Source organism: Zootermopsis nevadensis, unplaced genomic scaffold, assembly GCF_977971745.1.
Source record: "Zootermopsis nevadensis isolate Lab colony 2312 unplaced genomic scaffold, Znev_1.0 Znev_ptg000028l, whole genome shotgun sequence".
Classification (NCBI taxonomy): domain Eukaryota; kingdom Metazoa; phylum Arthropoda; class Insecta; order Blattodea; family Termopsidae; genus Zootermopsis; species Zootermopsis nevadensis.
In genome coordinates, this window is record NW_028259160.1 from 18,268,466 (window position 1) to 18,279,264 (window position 10,799).

At 33.5% G+C, this 10,799-nt stretch overlaps 1 long non-coding RNA gene across 1 annotated transcript; it reads right to left on the reverse strand.

Moving 5' to 3' along the window:
• Positions 1-1,430: 1,430 nt before the first annotated feature.
• Positions 1,431-7,066, reverse strand: LOC147872374 (uncharacterized). The gene is made up of 3 exons (XR_015537327.1): positions 2,989-7,066; positions 2,069-2,379; positions 1,431-1,708 (listed from the first exon to the last, which is right to left on the reverse strand). It is a non-coding gene; the product is annotated as an uncharacterized LOC147872374 (long non-coding RNA).
• Positions 7,067-10,799: the final 3,733 nt, after the last annotated feature.

Sequence of the window (10,799 nt, forward strand, 5' to 3'; positions counted from 1 at the left end):
CTCGGCAGCTGATGTTAATGTCACGAAAAAACGATACTAAAAACGTCACCAAAAACCCACATTCAGATTATGCAAAGAAGAGCCCTCTCTGTATAAATACATGCACGCTTTACACAAATGTCGATAAATTGAACGTCATCTAGCTTCTGAAGTTACTTCGATAAAATAAATTAGTATTAACCTGACAGAAGAATACTGGGATACTAGGAACGACAACTTTTCGTTGGCTTCATTCACAGACATTCGGTACACCTTGGACGAGGGATCGGCCCGCCGCAAGGCCTCTATCTGTACAAAGGACTGCACAACACAGAAAGCCGCCGACAAACATGCATAGCTTGAACGGGATTCGAACCCACGGTCCCAGCGACTAAGCGACACAAGGCAAACGCCTCAGACCGCGCGGTCCCTGCGGACCCGACAGAAGAATAGAATGCAGAATCTGGGTAGAACTGTCGTTCTTCCCACCGTCTTTATAGGTGAATGCGAGAATTCAACTGTAGTGTGTCGATATGAGAGGAGAAATCAAACATCTTGCTCGTAATGATTGGGGCCACACCCCGCTCCAATCTGTGGTTGCCAACCCAAATTTCTAATGCAACCTCCAATTAACTCGATGGCTCATTACAAAACGGAATATTCATGAGAGCGTAAACAACTGACTTAGCCACTGGGCCACTCCCATCGTAAGGACGGAATAAAATCTTCAGTAACTTATTTTGAAACAGCCATCTGTCCTCATCCTTTCCGATTCATTATCCACATCACCCAATCATTCGACGAAATATAGTCTGGGGTAACGAAAATGATAATATCTGTCATCATCATCATCATCAGTCCGTCTTTCCATTTTGAAAGTTGGTGACACATCAATAGACACGTTCCACAATCAGTAATAACTGCGGGAAATCCATGATGGGTTTTCTTCGGAAAGAAAATCTTGAGCTATTTTCCGTTGTTTTCCTCAAAATTTGTTTAAGGCCGCTCCTAAAGTGGGGAGGAGACGGTTTTTGCAGCAGCCGCTAACCTAGAGAAAAGAGGCTATATGATGGATATCAGTGACATTACCTCCACTTACGGGACCATCACCCCAACTAAAGGAGCTCCTCCGACCGAAGCCGTGGGCCCCCTTAGGGAGTCTGGTTATTTCCCGCCGCCAGACACTCTCGAGTTGCTGACTGTACGGTCTACTCGGTTACCATAGCAGGGTGACCCGGCCTGACAATAGATTATATCTCTAAGTTTAGTTTAATTTGTTATCACATAAGCAGAAACATAACTTAACGGGATTCATATATTTAAAAATCTTACGAACTTCCAATAATTCACATAAATTCAAATTTTTTGAGAAATTTAAATTAATTTATATTTTTAATACTGTAATATCACAAAAACTGTATTACTGAATGTTGTACATACCTGAACTTAGATATTACCAATATTTAAGCATCAAATACGTCTAAAATATTTTCTATAAAACTTCACGTATTGTAGTAGTCATCTTTCTTCATATTCACAACATAGGGATGATTCATGAAAGCATTTCCAATACTGCAAACACTCGTCAATTAAACAGCCACTATACTGAATTAGATTAATGAACAAATCAAAGATGGAAAAAGAACAGAAAACCTAAATTTTTGCGATGTTCTGCATATTATTATTATTTATTTGACTGCAAATGGGTTTTTATCCGGTGCCAGTGGCCCTACAATCAGACACAAAACAATAAGACACAACAGAACAATAAGACACAGCAGAACAATAAGACAGAACAAAACAATAAGACACAAAAAATCAGTAAGACAAAAAACATAAGACACAACAAAAACAACAAGACACAACAAAACAATGAGACACAACAAAACAATAAGCCAGAACAAAACAATAAGACACAAAGAAAACATAAGGCACAACAAGAACAAAAATACACAACAAAACAACACACCAGACTCAAAATAAAACAACTCATATTATTATAAAAATATATAACCTAAAGAACATAACTGAAAAATTCAACTAGTAGTAACAGTAATGAATTACATACGTCATGAACTGATGCACTCACATTTCATCAGGACCTTCTCTACAGACAGCCACGGTGGTCTAGCGGTTAGAACGCTGGCCTTGTAATCCTGGGATCTCGGTTTCGATTCCCGGCGGTGCCCGAATCTATAACTTGTGTTGGGCAAGGCCGTGGTCTAGGCAACACCGAGTTTTTCTCCGGGGGCTTCCCCGGTTTCTCCGTGGCATCCCAACAATTATTCCATTCACACACAGAAGAAGGCAATGGCAAACCACATCTGGATCATCTGCCAAGAACGTATATGAACAGGTCCCAGTCCGAGAAAAGGATGGAAGGACCCTGTTCATATGGACCTGTCGTCAGACAGAACACTAAATAATAATAATAACTTCTCTACACTTCACTACACTTATGATGCCTTCCCATCCTCACCCCAATTCAACCCCCTTCACTGCACCCACCCATGTATTCCTTATGCATTCACGTTTGTGATAAACAAATTTAACAATTTCTTGTGGTAATTCATAGATTCCAGCAATAACGGATCCTCCTTCCAGGTTGCAAAAAGTGGAAAATACGACTCCGATAGTTATCGACACTACTAATAAAAAGACATTAAATAAGACGGTGCGTAATTAGAAGAATTAATAATAAATAATCATTTGATATTGACGAAATTATATATGCAAGCCATGTGTGAGTCCAAAGTTGGGATGATTTCCTACCACAAGACAAAAGTACAATCCGAAACTAAGACAGCGACAACCGTGTAAAAATATTGTCAAATTCCAAGGAAAAATTTCTTCCACTCGTAATAAGTTTTAAAACTGCAAATGATTTGGGGATATCTGTTAAACTAGAAAGGGAATTTGATGTAAGCCGTAAAAATTTGCACACTTCAATCAGGATCAACGAATAGACTACACAGATTTAAATTCGTACTAATAGACCTCAAAACATACCATTAGTTCTTCCACACCAATATCCAGGTAGGAGCTGAGACTCGGCAGCTTATTTATTTATATATTTATTTATGTATTATTTACTGCAAATGGGTTTTTACCCGGTGGCACTATTCCTACAATAAGACACAAAAAAATAAGACAAAACAGAACAATGAGACACAACAAAATAATGAGACAGAAAATAAAATAAGACACAACAAAACAATGAGGCACAACAAAACAACACATCACGCTCAAAATAAAACACATAATAAGATTACAAAACAATATAACCTGAAGTACATAACTTAAAAATTAATACTAACTAGATATAAGACAGTAAAAGTAATGAATTACATATGTCATGAAATGATGCACTCACACAACAAACCAATGAGACATAAAAAAAAACATAAGACACAACAAAAACAATAAGACCCAACAAAACAATGAGGCACAACAAAACAACATATCACGCTCAAAATAAAACATCTCATAAGATTAAAAAACAATATAACATGAAGTACATAACTTAGAAATTAATACTAACTAGACATAAGACAGTAACAGTAATGAATTACATACGTCATGAACTGATGCACTCACACAACAATACAATGACACCCAAAAACATCATAAGAACAACAAAAACAATGAGGCAAAACAAAACAATGAGGCACGACAAAACAACACATCACACTCAAAATAAAACATCTCATAAGATTAAAAAACAATATAACCTGAAGTACATAACTTAGAAATTAATACTAACTAGACATAAGACATTAACAGTAATGAATTACATACGTCATGAACTGATGAACTCACACAATAAAACAGGGAGACACAAAAACAACAAAAACAACATAAGACACAAAACAACAAAAAGACACGACAAAATAATGAGGCACAACAAAACAACACATTACACTCAAAATAAAACATCACATAAGATTAAGAAAACATATAACCTAAAGTACACAACTTAGAAATTAATACCAACTAGACAAAAGACAGTAACAGTAACGAATAACATACGTCATGAACTGATTCAATCACACAACAATACAATGAGACAAAAAACAACAACATACGAACAACAAAAATAATGAGGCAAAACAAAACAATGAGACACGACAAAACAACACATCACACTCAAAATAAAACATCTCATAAGATTACAAAACAATATGAACTAAAGTACATAACTTAAAAATTAATGCCAACTAGACATATGTCAGTACAAGTAATGAATTACAAACGTCACGAACTGATGCACTCAAACAACAAAACAGTGAGACACAAAAACAACAACAACATAAGACACAAAAAACAAAACAAAATGACACGACAAAACAATAAGGCACAACAAAACAACACACGACACTCAAAATAAAACATCTCATAAGATTAAGAAAACATATAACCTAAAGTACATAACTTAAAAATTAATGCCAACTAGACATAAGACAGTAAGAGTTATGAATTACATACGTCATGAACAATTGCACTCACACTGCAATACAATGAAACACAAAAAAACAGCAACTTAAGAACAACAAAACCAATGAGACACAACAAAGCAATGAGGCACGACAAAACAACACATCACACTCAAAATAAAACATCCCCTAAGATTAAAAAAACATATAACCAAAAGTACATAACTTGAAAATTAATGCCAACTAGACATAACATAGTAAAAGTAATGAATGACACACGTCATGTACTGATGCACTCACACAGCAATACAATGAAACACAAAAAAACAACAACTTAAAAACAACAAAAGCAATGAGACACAACAAATCAATGAGGCACGACAAAACAACACATCACACTCAAAATAAAACATCTCATAAGATTACAAAACAATATGAACTAAAGTACATAACTTAAAAATTAATGCCAACTAGACATAAGACAGTAACAGTAATGAATTACAAACGTCACGAACTGATGCACTCACACAACAAAACAGTGAGACACAAAAACAACAACAACATAAGACACAAAAAACAAAACAAAATGACACGACAAAAGAATGAGGCACAACAAAACAACACACGACACTCAAAATAAAACATCTCATAAGATTATAAAACCATACGAGCTAAAGTACATAACTTAAAAATGTATACCAACTAGACAAAAGACAGTAACAGTAACGAATTACATACGTCATGAACAGACGCACTCACACAATACAATGAGTCACAAAAAACAACATAAGAACAACAAAAACAATAAGACACATCAAACCAATGAGGCACGACAATACAACACATCACACTCATAATGAAACATCTCATTAGATTACAAAACCATATGAACTAAAGTACATAACTTAAAAATTAATGCCAACTAGACATAAGACAGTAACAGTAATGAATTACAAACGTCATGAACTGATGCACTCACACAACAAAACAGTGAGGCACAAAAAGAACAACATACGACACAAAAAAACAAAAAGACACGACCAAACAATGAGGCACAACAAAACAACACATCACACTCAAAATAAAACATCTCATAAGATTACAAAACAATATGAACTAAAGTACATAACTTAAAAATTAATGCCAACTAGACATATGTCAGTACAAGTAATGAATTACAAACGTCACGAACTGATGCACTCAAACAACAAAACAGTGAGACACAAAAACAACAACATAAGACAAAAAAAACAAAACAAAATGACACGACAAAACAATAAGGCACAACAAAACAACACACGACACTCAAAATAAAACATCTCATCAGATTAAGAAAACATATAACCTAAAGTACATAACTTAAAAATTATTACCAACTAGACAGAAAACAGTAACAGTAATGAATTACATACGTCATGAACTGATGCACTAACACAACAACACAATGAGACATAAAAAACAACATAAGAAAAGAAATGAGGCATGACAAAACAACACATCACACTCAAAATAAAACATCTCATAAGATTACAAAACAATATGAACTAAAGTACATAACTTAAAAATTAATGCCAACTAGACATAAGACAGTAACAGTAATGAATTACATACGTCACGAACTGATGCACTCAAACAACAAAACAGTGAGACACAAAAACAACAACAACATAAGACACAAAAAACAAAACAAAATGACACGACAAAACAATAAGGCACAACAAAACAACACACGACACTCAAAATAAAACATCTCATAAGATTAAGAAAACATATAACCTAAAGTACATAACTTAAAAATTATTACCAACTAGACAGAAAACAGTAACAGTAATGAATTACATACGTCATGAACTGCTGCACTCACACAACAACACAATGAGACATAAAAAACAACATAAGAAAAGAAATGTGGCATGACAAAACAACACATCACACTCAAAATAAAACATCTCATAAGTTTAAAATAACATATAACCTAAAGTACATAACTTGAAAATTAATGCCAACTAGACATAACTTAGTAAAAGTAATGAATTACATACGTCATGAACAATTGCAATCACACAGCAATACAATGAAACACAAAAAAACAGCAACTTAAGAACAACAAAAGCAATGAGACACAACAAAGCAATGAGGCACGACAAAACAACACATCACACTCAAAATAAAACATCTCATAAGATTATAAAACCATACGAGCTAAAGTACATAACTTAAAAATTAATACCAACTAGACAAAAGACAGTAACAGTAACGAATTACATACGTCATGAACTGATGCACTCACACAACAAAACAATGAGAAACAAAAAAACAACAACATAAGAACAACAAAAACAATGTGGCAAAACAAAACAAGGAGGCACGACAAAACAACACATCACACTCAAAATAAAACATCTCATAAGATTACAAAACCATATGAGCTAAAGTACATAATTTAAAAATTAATACCATCTAGACAAAAGACAATAACAGTAATGAATTACATTAGTCATGAACTGATGCACTCACACAATACAATGAGACACAAAAAAACATAAGAACAACAAAAACAATGAGATACAACAAAACAATGATGAACGACAAAACAACACATCAAACTCAAAATAAAACATCTCATAAGTTTAAAAAAACATATAAACTAAAGTACATAACTTAAAAATTAATACCATCTAAACAAAAGACAGTAACAGTAATGAGTTACGTACGTCATGAAATGACGCACTCACACACAAATAAATTGAGACACAAGAAAACAACATAAGAACAACAAAAACAATAAGACACAACAAAACAATGAGACTCGACAATACAACAAATCACACTCAAAATGAAACATCTCATAAGATTACAAAACCATATGAACTAAAGTACATAACTTAAAAATTAATACCAACTAGACAAAAGACAGTAACAGGAATGAATTACATACGTCATGAACTGATGCACTCACACAACAATACAATGCGAGAAAAAAAAACAAGAACATAAAAACAACAAAAACAATGAGGCACGACAAAACAACACATCACACTCAAAATAAAACATCTCATATGTTTAAAAAACATAAGATAGTGTAATTGGGTCATATTATGAATATTATAACAATTATTTATTTTAATCCGTCTGATCACAATATTTAAAATTTCTTATAATTAAGATAATAAAATATAATTCATGTTCCATATCGATTGATCGATTTACATTTCGGAACATTTACACATAATGTTTCGGTTTTTATAAAACCATCAACAGGTGTAAAATATATCTAAGAACTTAAACTCAATTATGATTTCTGTCGTTTTTTTGTGGTGATGTTTCATTGTTTGTTTTTCCATTTTTGGGCGAAGGTGTTGTTTTTCTTAAATGTTATTAGATGTACATATCGGCCTGTAAGTAAATGATTGAAAGAAACACTAAAGAATTTGAAAGAATTTATGAAAGAATTTAGAGAATAAAATGCAAAATATATAAATTAAGGTTAGAAAGTATAAATAAAATTGAAATAAGAATAAAACATATAAAAGATGTAGGAGTGAGTGTCCCGATATGTCCAGAAGTACTAGTGTCTTGGAATAGGTGTGGGTCAATACTGACTGTGGTTGAAGGAGTCACAAAGAAACAATATAAGAACAACAAAGATAATTCCGCATGCGCAAAACATATACTGAATACCGGACACGCTTACAGTACAATAACATAAACAATGGACATATTAAAAATAGTACAAAACGAAAAACATAGAGATACAATAGAAAAATATTACATACAACAAACATTTAAACAAAACATTTGTCTAAATGATAATAACATACACCTTAATAACCCCATTTTCAATGCTCTACAGATCATTAACCCCAACCCCGACAGCCACCTTTCACTTACTCCTTCCACAAGCAACCACAGTCAGTATTGACCCACACCTATTCGAAGACACTAGTACTTCTGGACATATCGGGACACTCACTCCTACATCTTTTATATGTTTTATTCTTATTTCTATTTTATTGATACTTTCTAACTATAATTTATATATTTTGCATTTTATTCTCTAAATTCTTTCATAAATTCTTTCAAATTCTTTAGTGTTTCTTTCAATCATTTACTTACAGGCCGATATGTACATCTAATAACATTTAAGAAAAACAACACCTTCGCCCAAAAATGGAAAAACAAACAGTGAAACATCCCAAAAAACTACAAAAAAAATTGTGTTTAAGTTCTTAGATATATTTTACATCTGATGATGGTTTTATAAAAACCGAAACATTATGTGTAAATGTTCCGAAATGTAAATCGATCAATTCGATATGGAACCAGAATATTTTATTATCTTAATTATAAGAAATTTTAAATATTGTGATAAGGTGGATTAAAATAAATAATTGTTAAAAAAACATATAACTTAAAGTACATAACTTGAAAATTAATACCAACTAGACATAACATAGTAACAGTAATGAATTACATACGTCATGAACTGATGCACTCACAAAAATACAATGTGACACAAAAAAACAACATCTTAAGAACAACAAAAACAATGAGACACAACAAAGCAATGAGGCACGACAAAACAACACATCACACTCAAAATGAAACATCTCATAAGATTAGGAAACCATATGAACTAAAGTACATTACTTAAAAATTAATACCAACTAGACATAAGACAGTAACGGTAATGAATTACATTCGTCATGAACTGATGCACTCACACAACTAAACAATGAGACACAAAAGCAACAACAACATAAGACACAAAAATACATAAAGACACGACAAAACAATGAGGCACAACAAAACAACACATCACACACAAAATAAAACATCTCAAAAGATTTAAAAAACATATAACCTAAGGTTCATAACTTGAAAATTAATACCAACTAGACATAAGATAGTAACAGTAATGAATTACAGACGTCATGAACTGATGCACTCACACAACAATACAATGAGACACAAAATAACAACAACTTAAGAACAACAAAAATAATGATACACAACAGAACAATGAGGCACGACAAAACAACGCATCACACTCAAAATAAAACATCTCATAAGATTAATAAAACATAACCTAAAGTACATAACTTAAAAATTAATACCAACTAGACAAAAGACAATAAAAGTAATGAATTACATACGTCATGAACTGATGCAATCATACAAGAAAACAATGAGACACAAAAAACAACATAAGACACAACAAATACAATAAGACAACAAAACAATGAGGCACAACAAAACAATGAGACACAACAACAACAACATTAGATACAACAAAACAATAAGACACAACAAAACAATGAGGCATAGCAAAACAACACGTCACACTCAAAATAAGACAACTCATAAGACTACAAAAACATATAACCTAAAGTACATAACTTAAAAATTAATACCAACTAGACATAAGACAGTAACAGTAATGAATTACATACGTCCTGAAGTGATCCACTCACATTTCATCAGGACCTTCTCTTGACTTCACTACACTTATGAAACCTTCCCATCCTCACCCCAATTAACCTCCCTTCATTGCACCTACGAATTAATTCCCTTCACTTCACCTCATTTATCACTTTTCTATCTTTCTTTCTAAAAGTAATTTGTTTAGATTAGAGAGTCCTTAAAACATCCGCGGGTGGCTGGTTCCAGAGTTGGATGATCCTATTTACAAAGGGATATTTTCCGATATCCTTTGCTTTCTGCTTCTAATTTTCCGAATATGATCGACCCTGCTCAGATAGCATGGCCTTTGCAATCTGTCTCCTATAGCTTTTCACGCCCGTTCTACCGTGTACGCTTTGAAGAGAGCACATATACGCGCTATCTTTCTACGCTGTGCCAGGGTTTCCCAGTTCGAATCGATCCTATGATACGCAAATTTACATGCTTTCTTTTGCACACGTTCTAACCCATTTATCTGCCTCTCCCTGTAAGGAACCCAGCACGCCACCCCATATTCCAGAATCGGACGCACTAGGGATGTGTAGGCTAGACTTTTAGTGTTGTTACTATTACTATTGTTAATGTCACGAAAAAAGGAAACTAAAAACGTCACCAAAAACCTACATTCAGATTATGCAAAGATGAAACCTCTCAGTATAAATACACGCACGTTTTACACAAATATCAATAAATTGAACATCATCTAGGTCCTCAAGTTGCTTACATAACAGCCTTAGTTTTAACCTGACAGAAGAATACTGGGATACTGGGAACGACAACTTATCGTTGGCTTCATTCACAGACATTCGGTACACCTTGGACGAGGGATCGGTCCGCCGCAAGGCCTCTACCTGTACAAAGGACTGCACAACACAGAAAGCCGCCGACAAACATGCATAGCTTGAACGGGATTCGAACCCACGG